Here is a 12,099-nt window from a genome sequence, read left to right as displayed (position 1 = left end):
TGAACATGGATCTGCTTTCTGCATTGCACATTCTTAGGTGAAGCTTGTTTCAGAACAACACAGCTTGCCATTCGGACCCCTTAGTGTTCATGCTGCAGTGTACCCGGTTGAAATAAACAGGAGCTTACAGGAGAAGGAGAGGAGGATCAATATTATGCTAGCAGGCAGTGGAGGATGCATTTGATTTTCCAGTTTCTTTCTTTTTCCCCTACAATGATGATTGTACTTGCAGTTTCCTCATTGAAATCACAGCAGTTTCACTGCTACTGCTTTAGTAATAAGTAAAAAAACATCTGACATGCCAGGTGTGTTATTTGTCTGACGGGACCTTATAGTCTATTTCCCTTCATTGTATCCCACCACAGGGGAAGTAAACTCATAGCTTGTTTTAAGTTTTGTGTTTAAACAATGTTGTTTCCAGCTCTTAAGGTGGCCTCAAACTGCATTCTTAACTTGTAATCTCTCGCTATCCATTTGGGTGGAGATTCAGAAGCCTTGAAACTAAACTGTAGTATATATTTTTTTTTCAGCAAAGTTAATTTTGGAGAAGTGTGACACCATACGTAACTATCTGAAATAAAAACCTTGTAATTAGGAAAGCCTGGGGATTTGGGCCGGGGATTTGATGCTGCTGCACAGTGAGAGTGGTGCTGTTCCTTGAGCTCGGGCTGACATCTAGTGGTGCTGCTGCCTGGTTATCTTGTTGGCTCTCAATGAGATGCAGAACATGCTCAAATTAAATGGCTGCAGACAAGGTTTCTGATGTGGCTTGTTGGTAATAGTAAGAGTGACTCAGTATATGAAGGATTGAAACCTTATTTGTGATGGCACTAACATTTTACACTGGAGATTTTCTAATTGTATACGCTGCTGTAAGCATCTTATTATCTATTCTGCTAACAATTAGCTCGCCTCAGGGTTTGTGACAGATGCTAAGTTCATTAAGGGCTTTCCCACAATGTGTTTTCTTTTTTTCCCCACAGAAAGTGTGTTCTTGCAACCACAACTTCATTGTGTCACTGCACTGTGATGACTCTAGTGCTGTGTGTTCCTGAAGTACAGCTGGCCCTATGGCAGAGGCAGTGTGTGAGATGCCCGTGCCCACAGCATGGTGATGTTACCCTCAAGTCCCTTTCTGCACGTGGGCTACAGCATGAGCAAAGGAAGGCAAAACTACATCCCCACCTTGACAGAGAGAAGGCAGAAGACAGAGGCTATGAAGACAGGTTGGAAGAAGAGGCCAGGCTGGCAGGTGAGGCAGATGCAGGACTAACAGAGGATGAGGAGTGGTGTTTGATCACTTGAATTATCTGATGACTTGTGCTCTTTGTTACTAGAGCTGGCTGTTGGAAGAAAATGTCTTTCTGATGAAAATTTGACCCATTTGTGATCCTCAGAGGATAGACTTGTTCTGTGGCCAGGCATCGCTGACAATGAAACATAGGAGATGTGTTCCTGACATTCAACTTCCAGTTGCGTTGAGTCCTTGAAGAACACAGCACGTGTGCAAATAGGTTGTTCTGTGGCACCTAAGTGGTAGTGGAGGAAAGGTGTGGCTAGAAAGTAGGCTTCTGCTTCAAAGCAAAAATGCCAGTGTGGATGTACCCCGAGTGTTTCCCAAAGAATGGTAGAGGAATGGTTTAAAAATACTTTACTATCAGAACTGGTGGAAGTAATGTTATCCAACTAGTGAAATCATTACCTGATGTGCAGTAAGTCAATCTCACAGAGATGAGATACTGTTCTGTTGTGAAGTTGCACAAGTGTGCACAAGTGTGCTAGGTGGCCTCCCACAAATCTAACACACCCTGGGATATTTGTGACACTTTTTTATCCTTATTCTTTTCACTTGGCCACTACCCTGATACAGCCTTTGGCTTACAACTGGTCAGTTAAAGGTAGGGCTAATCTCCCTTCTTGCCAGCTATGCTAGTCACACTACACAAGTTTATTTTAACTCCCAAGATCGTCCTCTAAATGTTCCTCTTCAAGGAGGTATTCTTTGTTTTGGGTACTACATGTTGTACCTGTATAATATTAACTGCTGGTTCTGTATAAGCATTAGCTGTCATCCCTGTCAGTATTTGGATCTCATTTATGTTCTATTTCAAGTATAAACTCTTCTGGATCTTTCCTTTCATTTATGCTCCTGTTTTCCATATTAGCTTTCTCTAAAACCAGTATTTTTTTATTGTTGTTTTTTCGTAGAGAGTAACAATGTATTCATAAAAACCTTTATATCTTTCCAATCACACTTATACTTCAAAATAATCATTTGAAGGACTCTATGAACTCTCTGTGTTCTCCCCATGTGATCTAGAATTCTTTTCAATTCATCAAATCAGAGGTAGAACAGCAAACCTGCATCCATACAAGCAATCCAGTAGATTTCACAGCTTGTCTCACTAAAGCCTGATGACTGCTGATTGATGATAGCACAAAACTGGGCTAAATCATTCTCTCCCCATGGCTCAGCTTTCTCTTAGTTCTTCCCCACTAACCATTAGTGTGTCATGATCCGTTCTCTCATCTATGGAACAGGCACTAGCAATTGCCCATCCTGTTCTTCATCATTTTGCTGAATGCATTTCTTTTCAAGGACAGCACTGTTTAAAGATAGACTTTGGGATTTTTGTGACAGTTCTCTTATACGTGTTCTTATCATTTGGCACTGCTCTGGTGCAGCCTCTGGCCTACAATTGGGCAGTCAAAGATAGGACTAATCTCCCTTCCTGCAGGCTACTCTACTCATGCTAATTAACAACATGCTTTTTCAAGATGCTCCTGTCTTCAAAGACAAGTGATATTGTGATTAAGAGTTCTTCTACTTAATCATGTTAGCAGTTTCAGGCATGGTCATCCTGACCTAGATAAAAGTGCTTATTTTCTGTATCTAAGGATACGTGTACAAAGACCTGTACAAAGATTAGTTGTTACTTGACTAACAACAGTAGCAGTAGCTTCTTCAAGAGGACTTGTTGGCAACTTTACACCTTGTGTAAAATAATAGGTCAGAATAGCATCTTCTTTAGACACCAGGGTATCTGTCATAGAATCATGTAAGGAAAACAGTAACTTGAGAATATTATTGCTGACCTTGGGTTGATTCTGAGAATTGTGCTTGCTATGAAGTTTTCCTGATTGATGTGTATTTACTGGGAATACCTGATTTAGGCTGGAAGATAACTGCCTTTGTGTCTGTTTTGTTTTTCCTGGCAGAGGAAGAATGATTAATCTTCAGGTGGCTGATGCTGACCTGTTAGCTGGGCTTTCTTCCTTATAGTCTCCCACTCCTGCTTTGTTTTGTAGAACTGCTGTGATACAGCTCTGTCTCCAGCCCTGAGAGGTGACTGATAGGCTTATGCAGAAAAAAGGTTTTCAGAATCACCAAGGTTGGGAAAGACCTTCAAGATCATCCAGTCCAACCGTCCACCATCACCAATAGTTCTCACTAAACCACGTCCCTCAACACAAGGTCCAAATGTTCCTTGAACACCTCCAGGGTCAGTGACTCCACCACCTCCCTGTGCAGCCCATTCCAATGCCTGACCACTCTTTCAGAAAAGTGGTTATTTCCCAATGTCCAGCCTAAATCTCCCCTGGTGCAGCTTGAGGCCATTTCAGGTTTAGAAATAGCTGCTTTTTTAGGGATTGATTGAAGGGAAAAAAAAAAAAAAAAGCCTTGGAATGAATAGTGTTATGTCAACACAAATCACAAGGAACCAGTGTGAGGCTGATGGCTTTCCTGCTCAGATTGAAATTATGCTGTCAGCCAGTGAGAAGCAGGAGCTCCAAATATATGGTATTAGGTAAAACTGTATGAGTGCTTAGCAAATAGCACTGGATTTATATATATAAATGTATGTGTAGACACAAAATACTAGGGGTTCTAAGCATCACTTAAAGCTGTGCATGTCTCTGATGAGCGTAAAATGCGAAAGAACACGTGATCTTGAAGTATCATTGCACAAATGATAAAGCTTGCTGTATGCAATGGAGAGAAGAGAACACAGGTGAAATGCAGCTCTTCCTTCTGTGCTGTAACGCTCGTTTTGGTATGTGCTTCAGTAAAAGCACTGCCCACAATCAAGTCTTCAAACAGTGCTAATATTTATTAGAGGGTTTTCCCAAAGACGTTTTTATTTTTAATAGATGGGGAAGATTCTACTGTACTTTTAGCACAGGAATGTTAAGTGTTAAATTGCTTAGAGGATGAACTAATTCTGGGGGTACAGTACTCAGCTCTACTCATATTTTCCTTTTGATACTGCGCACCTTTGAACATAGGTATGGAAGAGAAGAGCTGCTAGTCTGTTTGCTAGTGGTTGTAATGGAGTATAGCCCACACTGGGCAGTAGTGTGCTACTGACCTACCAACTTCAGTGATGTTTTGTTGGCTGATGATTGCTGAAGTTCTAAGCAGAATTTTTGGAAGCCAGACGTGGGCTGCCCTTAGCCTGCATGTTAACCTAGGGGGCTGGACACTAGCCATGATTTGGGGAAATTCTATTCCTAATTTTGGATGGTTGAAGCTCTGGCTGGCTGCACTCATTTCTGAACATTAATGGGCAGCCGTTGGTGACAGAATGAACTGATTCCTAGTTCTAGTGCAGAATAGAGGAATTTCTCAGTAAGGAAGTTTCACAGGAGGAAAAAACCTCATGCTTCCTTCTGAACTCAGCATATTTTATGTTATCGTGTTGAGACAAATGAGCAGTAGAACTTTCAATGAATGGTACTTGTAGGTGGTGTAAGCTGCCTCTGCATTCATATTTGCTCTTCTTGTATATGGTGACACTGCACTGTGTAAACCGAATACAGCTAGTTTTGTGGCAGGAGACAGTAAATGTTAGAAGCTGGGCTTGGTTTTCAGTAGTTATGGAACACTTGGTTGTGAAGATGCAATAGAAAGCATCTGAAATAATTCACATGCTTGAGGAGTACTCTGTCCATCGTGTGGATGGACCAAGAAAGGCTGCTGTAGCATTAAGCAAGAAGAATATAGCAAATGAAGGAGCTTATTAAGTCAGAGAACATCTCCTGACTGAAATGATACCAATGGAGGAGAATGAACTGTGGAATGAAAAAAAAACAGAGAAAGACCAGATATCTGACCAGGGACAATGAGCATAACAGAACTTCCCAAGAGCTGGGGGAAGGTCCAAACTGGGGAAACAAGGCATGGGCACTGCAGCTTGTGCATCCACAAATGCACATCTAACTCATGCTGGATAACATGACAGATTCATCCCTGCACTCCCTGGACCAGAGATAACATGTTTGCGTCCAGTAGCTCTGGGTGGATTCTTCTTTCACAGGACTGCTTATTTCCTTTTTGAAGCTACTGTAGATTAAACTACAATATATTTGCACAATTCCACTTTGTGTGTTGCAAGGATACTCAACATGAACCAGAATTAGTTACACCAACCCAGTATCGTATCTTGTTGTTCCAAGCTATGGGCATGGCTTGTAAAAAGATACTTGGCTGTGTGAGTTTTATTGTACCTAATGTTAATTAACCTGTTTTTTCAACTCAATAAATGGCCCTTGCAGAGGACTGTAATGTTATAACACTAGTATCCACAGTATGTTTTTAGCTAGCTCTAGGATATCTTCTTTATGTTGCTTTTTACAGTGTAGATCAACTTGTAGAGCTTGCTGTTTGCACAGGAGAAAAGGTCAGAGTGCTGGGGTCACAGTGTCATGTTTTCAACAGGAAAGCCACATGTACAGAGAAAGCCTTATGTCATTAAACCTGACTGACAGAGGGAAGACAGTAAAATCTCTGTCCCTAAGGCATTGACACCTCCTCTTTCCCTGGGGGAGGCATGGTTTTCTGCCAGAACAAGTTCAGTGTGCTCTTGCTGGCTGGTGGTTTGTTTGTAACGTAGAAGGGTAAGCAGGTGCATTGTGTTCTTAAGGGTTTGAACTGTTACCTTTTGTTTCAGATCCAGAGCTCTTTTCCAAATACCTTGCCTTTTTTTTTTTTCCATTCATTTTGAGTTGAGAAGAAAGTGCAGAAGGAAACAGCTATTGGTGGGTACTCAGAACAACCGTGGCATCAAGTTAATAATTCTGTGGTTCAGACTTTTAAGCTAGGTCATCCTTTGCTGTTTACTGCATGCATGCAGTCATAATGTGCTGCTGAGCAAATCCCTGCATGCATTTAGATCCTTTTCATTTGTGTGGGTTAGACAAAGCCACAGCCCAGGAAAATAACAAATTGTTTCAAGGCTTATACAGTTTCCAAGTAAATGTTAGCGTGCTTTGACATCTACTGGAGTTGCTCCGAATTGTTTGAATGTGCCCAGTGAACATAAGGAGTTTTGCAGGCCATCCCTGGAACTTTCTCACAAAAGCAATACTGCACTAGTATCTAGCTAGTAGAATTTATGGAAAGGTTAAAAAAAAAAAAAAAGTAGTGAAAAAATCCTTGTTTTGACTCTTTCTCCAAGTACATATACTAATTTCCACCCCTCTCCCCCCTTACCTGTCAAATACATACCACTATAAAAATGTTTGTTGCAAAATGAGTGATGGAGAGGCTTCTTCAAGTACTCTTCATACTGTGAACCCTGCAGCTCTACTCTGTTCTACTTGCAGCTGACTGTGACATGCTCTAACTGTGCTGCATCTTAAATCTGGCCGTGTAAAGGCTGCTGACTGCAGGGTGCAGGTAGTAGTGGCTTTCTCATTTTGTTTAAATTGGTGGCTGCTGATGGCTGGCATTGTGTGAAGACCAGCTGGTGCGATGGGAAGATTGGCAGCTTTTAAAGCTTTTCTGTTTGTGGGAAGTGCAGCTCACCGTGGATTTGATGTCTTCATGATGTAACAGAACTCACTGCTTTGGTTTTCAGTTGGCACTGATTGCAGTGCAACTTAAAGCAGCAGGGTTCTGTGTACTTAATGCCTGATACCATGGTCCTCTCGGTGTGACCCATCATGAGGTTCCCACTCATAAACCAGCCTTGTTGGTTTCTTCATCTGCTTGCAAGCACAGCCGGATCTATTTTTTTTTTTCTTCATTTTTCCTGAAATTTTGAAGTCACTTGCTTTGAAATTTTTCACTTTTTTTTCCCAAGCTATTCGTAAACAAGACAAAGCTGCTTGTAGCCACTCATTCCCATTGATATCCATGGGACCAGATGTAAAAATCACCCCCTGCTGATTTTGGCACAATCTTTGGGGAGAGAAGAGTGGGCAGCAAATCACATCTTGCACTGTGACACTGGGGTTGCAGGGATGTAATCAGAACAACTGCTGACAGGAATGGTGGCAATCCTAAACAGTTCTGCTAGCTTGTGCTTTAAACTTCTAGCTTCTCAACATAATTGACAGTGCTATCAAATTCCTTCTCCGGTAACACTAAAAACATGTTGTAAGTGAATCTCCTGTTGTTCTACTTCTTTTGCATGTTCTCTGATATCCACAAACAAGGAAGGTGTGTTGGCCTGTTATCCTATCCCACAACAGTTTTTTAACTGAAGAACTGTCAAGATTCACAGAACCATCCTCAGTCACCTTAAAATGCAAGAGCTGACTTTTTCAAGGCATAGCTTGTTACGCATGCCATCATATTGAACAAATTTCCTGCCAAGCCCTTCTTTGTAAGCTTGGGTATCACTGTCATCCTGTAGATTCTGCAGGCTGAACTGCTGTGGGAATACAATCATCTTCTTTTATTGATCTCAAGCATATCCTCAAATAGCTTTTTTTTTATTAAAAAAAAGTGTTTTGCAGTTGGCACTTCTTCCAAATTAGACTTGCCAAGATGGACATGCACAGAAACCAACCTTTTCTCACAAACCACTGCAGAAAAGAGATTTCAAGTGATTGTACCACCAAACAAAACTAAATGCTTTCACAAAGCTAGCTGTAAGCACAAATGTTAGGTAGTATCAGTCATCCCTTCTAATTTTTGGGGACTACCTGGTTGTAGTCATAGTAAGAGCTGGATCATGAGTAGCTTGACACTGCACTGTGAACTGCTAATCAAGTCCTTCAGAGAGCGTGCCTTACTGTGGCTGTTCTTGGATTTAGGTGGTTTGTTGCCACAGACAGTGTTTGTGGTGGAGCTGCAATGATGCCTCTATCATGGACTAAGGATACAGAATCTGCCTCTTGTTCAGCCATTCCTCATCTCCTTTGAGAAATATGGGTAGTGACCTCCTCCTACCCAAGCCTCCTGCACAGTTAGCACAGTAGGCTTGGGAGAGACCTTATGAGTATCTACAACTCCCTTAAAGGAGGATATAGCCAGGTGGGAGTTGGTCTCTTCTTCCAGGTAACAATGATAGAATGAGAGGTGATGCCTCAAGTTGTGCCAGTGGAGGTTCAGATTGGATATTAGGAAAAAATTATTCTCCTAAACAGTGGTGAGGTATTGGAACAGGCTGCCCAGGAAAATGGTAGAATCACCATCCCTGGAGGTATTCAAGAAATGTGTAGATGTAGCACTTATGGACATAGTTTAGTGAGCATGGTGGTGATGGGTTGATGATTGAACTAGATAATCTCAGAAATCTTTTCCAACCTAAATGATTCTATGATTTTCTGAAAAAGTTGTGAGCTATACACAATTAGGAAGAGATTAGAGGAGGCCCAGATTGGATATCAGGAAAAAATTCTTCATCGGGAAGGTAGTCAGGCACTGGAACAGCCTCCCCTGGGAAACAGTACCTGCAACCAGCTTCTCAGAGTTGAAGAAGCATCTAGACAGCTCTCTCAGACATATGGTCTGATTTTTGGGTGGTATGTGGAGCCAGGTAGCCTTGATGATCCTAATGGGATCACCCTTCCAACGTGTGATATTCTGTTTCTATGATTTTTGGTTAATGATGACAAAAATAAGCTGAAAGAGCCCTCATCTTTGAGTGAAACTCAATTCAGGAGTTAAACTATTCATTTAATTGTTGTCCTGTTTCAACATGTGTTGACATCCCTGTCCAGCTGTGACCTAAAGGCTACTTCAAGCAATGGAACAAGGTTATTTGTCAGAACCAGAATAATCTAGGGATATTCTCCTCTTGTGCTGAAGAGTCACAGCATTCATTAAGCAGGCTGTTTGTTTCTCTGAACTGTACCTGGCATGAAGTGCCTTGAAGACACATTCTGTGGGCTCTGCTTTTTATTTCTACAGCTCTTAATTTGCCAGTTGCTGAATTTTTGCTGTAAGTGGTTGCAGAGGCTGTTCTAGTAATATTTGTGGAAGTCAGCTTTACTTTGAGTACTAGAATGCAGGAATGTTCTGGGTTTCCCATCATTAATACCAACTTGGCTACAAAGAAAATGCTTCATTCTGCTGAAATATAAGATGTCTATCCTCTACAGAGTAACCTTACACAAAAACATATTGAAAGCAGATAGCCAAATGTGTTTTCATTAGAGGAACTGGATTTAATACTTGCCTTGAGCTCTAGATGGCCTTGTTGTTTAAGTTTAGGTGCTTAAATATCTTATTTAATGCAAACGAAGTTGTAAGCTTACTTAACTGCAGATGGTAGTGCTAACTCAAAGCCTTTGACAAAATGTTGACAGAATTATGTTTTCTTTATATAAATACAAATGATGTTTTCTTTGAACAAGCTGTGATGTCAAGGTACTTCCATTTGAAATTGTTCAGGTATTGATTACATGAACTTTTGAAGTTGTAGTTTGTGAGTTTGATAAGTGTAGCCCTAGCATGGAGAAAGGGCTTCTGCTGCAACAGGTGGTTTGCTCAGTGTTGATGCAAGGATTCCTGATTGCAAGGACTGGGAATCAGCAGATATATGGCGACTGCTCGCGGTTGTTTTTTCTGTGTACTTGCCAAGTCCAGACTCAACCTAATGAAATGTTCTATTTTCATCATTCTTGCCATTGGTCTGACATCCCTGTTGCAAAGATCTATCAAAGGAATGCAGTGTTAAGGGTAACAGCAGACTTCCCAGGAGATGTGCTAGCAAGGGCTACAGCATAAAGGCCTGCAGCACCATCACAGAGCTGTGTCGGTACTCTGGGTCTCAGAGTGATTTAATAGTATACACAGCTTCATATCTATTTCTAGAGGCTTCCCCATCACTTGTTTTCCACTGGGGTTAAATAGTTTCTAGGTTCAATAGAATTTGATGGAGCTGAAGAGACAACTATCTCTGTGAGGAATTGGAAATGGCAGTTGCTGAAGCTTTCAAGACAATTGAAATCAGTTAGGATTGGTATTTGAGAACAGATACAAAGGACCTTTGGGCACAACGCTCCACTAGCAAAGGCTTGTTCTGCCTTTTTGTTTTGTTTTGTTTTAACCTTTTACAGTAAGCAAGCTGCTGAAGATTCACTGTCACTTTGCTTTAACTTGTGGGTGCTCAAGAAAGACACTTTGCAGGCAACTGTAATGTTAATGGCCCCATAATTCTTAGTATTGCACTATTTTTTTGCTTTTAAAAATCACAGAGAAAGCCTCCTGCTTTGTCTCCCCTTATCTATTTATAGGGGAAGGGGATTTTGACATCTTCAGTTTAAAATGTTTAGGCCTCAGTATCTGCCACTTTCTTTAATATTCTGGGTAACTTTGTTGCATATGCTTTTTTTCCCCCTTTTCAGCCTATATTTTCCCTTTCAGACTATACCAATTATGTCATAAGATCAGTCTCAGCTACTGTATTTATTTAATTCAAACAGATTAATTTGGGCTCTGCAAGTGTAAGGGCCAACAGATGGAAAGATCTTGATCTCTTAACAATCCTTCCACCTGGGTTTCCATCTGAGAGTTGGTGGTTGTATTTCAAAATCCTTTTCTATTTTATTTGTAGTTGTTTTGAGATTCTGCACACTCAAGCAAGCTGACTTTTGTTGCTGTTGTTGCATGCCAGCTAAATGGAAATCATTTTCCCAAAGGGATGGTCTGTAGATGCTGGGGAGGCAAAGTGAATGAAGGAAAAGTCACTGAAGTCATTTTACAGATAACTTGCATTCTGTTTTTAGAAGTCTCCAGTGTAAAATTCTCTAAAGGATAGCTTAAATTTACAGATCTCCATATATGCATTTAATCCTAGACTAGGTTGTATTTAGCTAGAATGTGTTATTGTATATCAGCTACAATGCTTGGAAGGACTGCCTTCAGGTGCCCTTCCTGCTTAAAATAAATCAGGATAATAGCAGATTAAAAGCACTTGTTTAGCACTTCCAGGGGAAAAAATATTGCTTGCAAGGTAGAGAGCAATTATTAAGCCTGGGCTCAGGGGAAGATGCAGGAAAGGAGGAAGACAGACAAGTTTATAGGGCTTGAGAAATGCAAAAATAAAAATAAATATAAAAAAATCCAATCCCAAACCAAAGATAATAAAAAGGGAATAGCAAAGGGAAAAGGAATAAAACGTTCAGAACTATCAGATACCATGAAGAAAAACAAACTGTTAGAAAAAGAAACCATCCCTCTTCTTTTCCGGTTCATTCACAAACATTTTTGTTTTTATTTAAGGCTGAAGCTTGAAATTCCTAAACAGGCTTCTAAGTTTTGTTGTTGGTGTTTTTTTTTTCAAAGCACATAACAACTGCATCTGGAGGAGGAACATTGAGAAATAGTTCTGTTAAAAAAAAAAAGATTGATCTTGGCGTTGTCAGAGTCCTATGAATGTAGGCAGAGTAGACAGTATTTCCTTCATAGTATTTTCAGGGGTGGTTTGTTTGTTTTGTAATCTAAGCTATCATTTGGAGCAACACGTTTATTGAGAGGGTTATTTTTTATTTTATTTAGTGTCAAATATTTACAGCTAAATGAAATAATTCCAAGGTTTGGGTTGACTGTGTGCTTTTTTGCTTTCTTGAGAGCACATCAGACAGTTTGTTGTGCTGTCTGAGCTGCTTAAGCAGCTAAGGTAGGCCCTCCAGTGCTGAGGATGGCACGGACAGGAGCGTGCTGGTACTGCAGAAGTGGTCACTGCAGATAGAGCTGGCACCTCAAGTCCAAATGTCAGCATGCAGATTTACACTGGTCTCTAGTAGGGTAAGGCTCACTAATTCTTAGTCTTACCAGTTAGTCCAGTGAGTGAAAACAGCAAATTTTTGGATTGATGCTCTGGAGAAAGTACAATCAGTTGCAGTGCGCTGAAGTTTACTTAA

Source organism: Tympanuchus pallidicinctus, unplaced genomic scaffold, assembly GCF_026119805.1.
Source record: "Tympanuchus pallidicinctus isolate F22 unplaced genomic scaffold, pur_lepc_1.0 scaffold1, whole genome shotgun sequence".
NCBI classification, from domain to species: Eukaryota; Metazoa; Chordata; class Aves; order Galliformes; family Phasianidae; genus Tympanuchus; species Tympanuchus pallidicinctus.
This window is presented reverse-complemented; position numbering follows the sequence as displayed.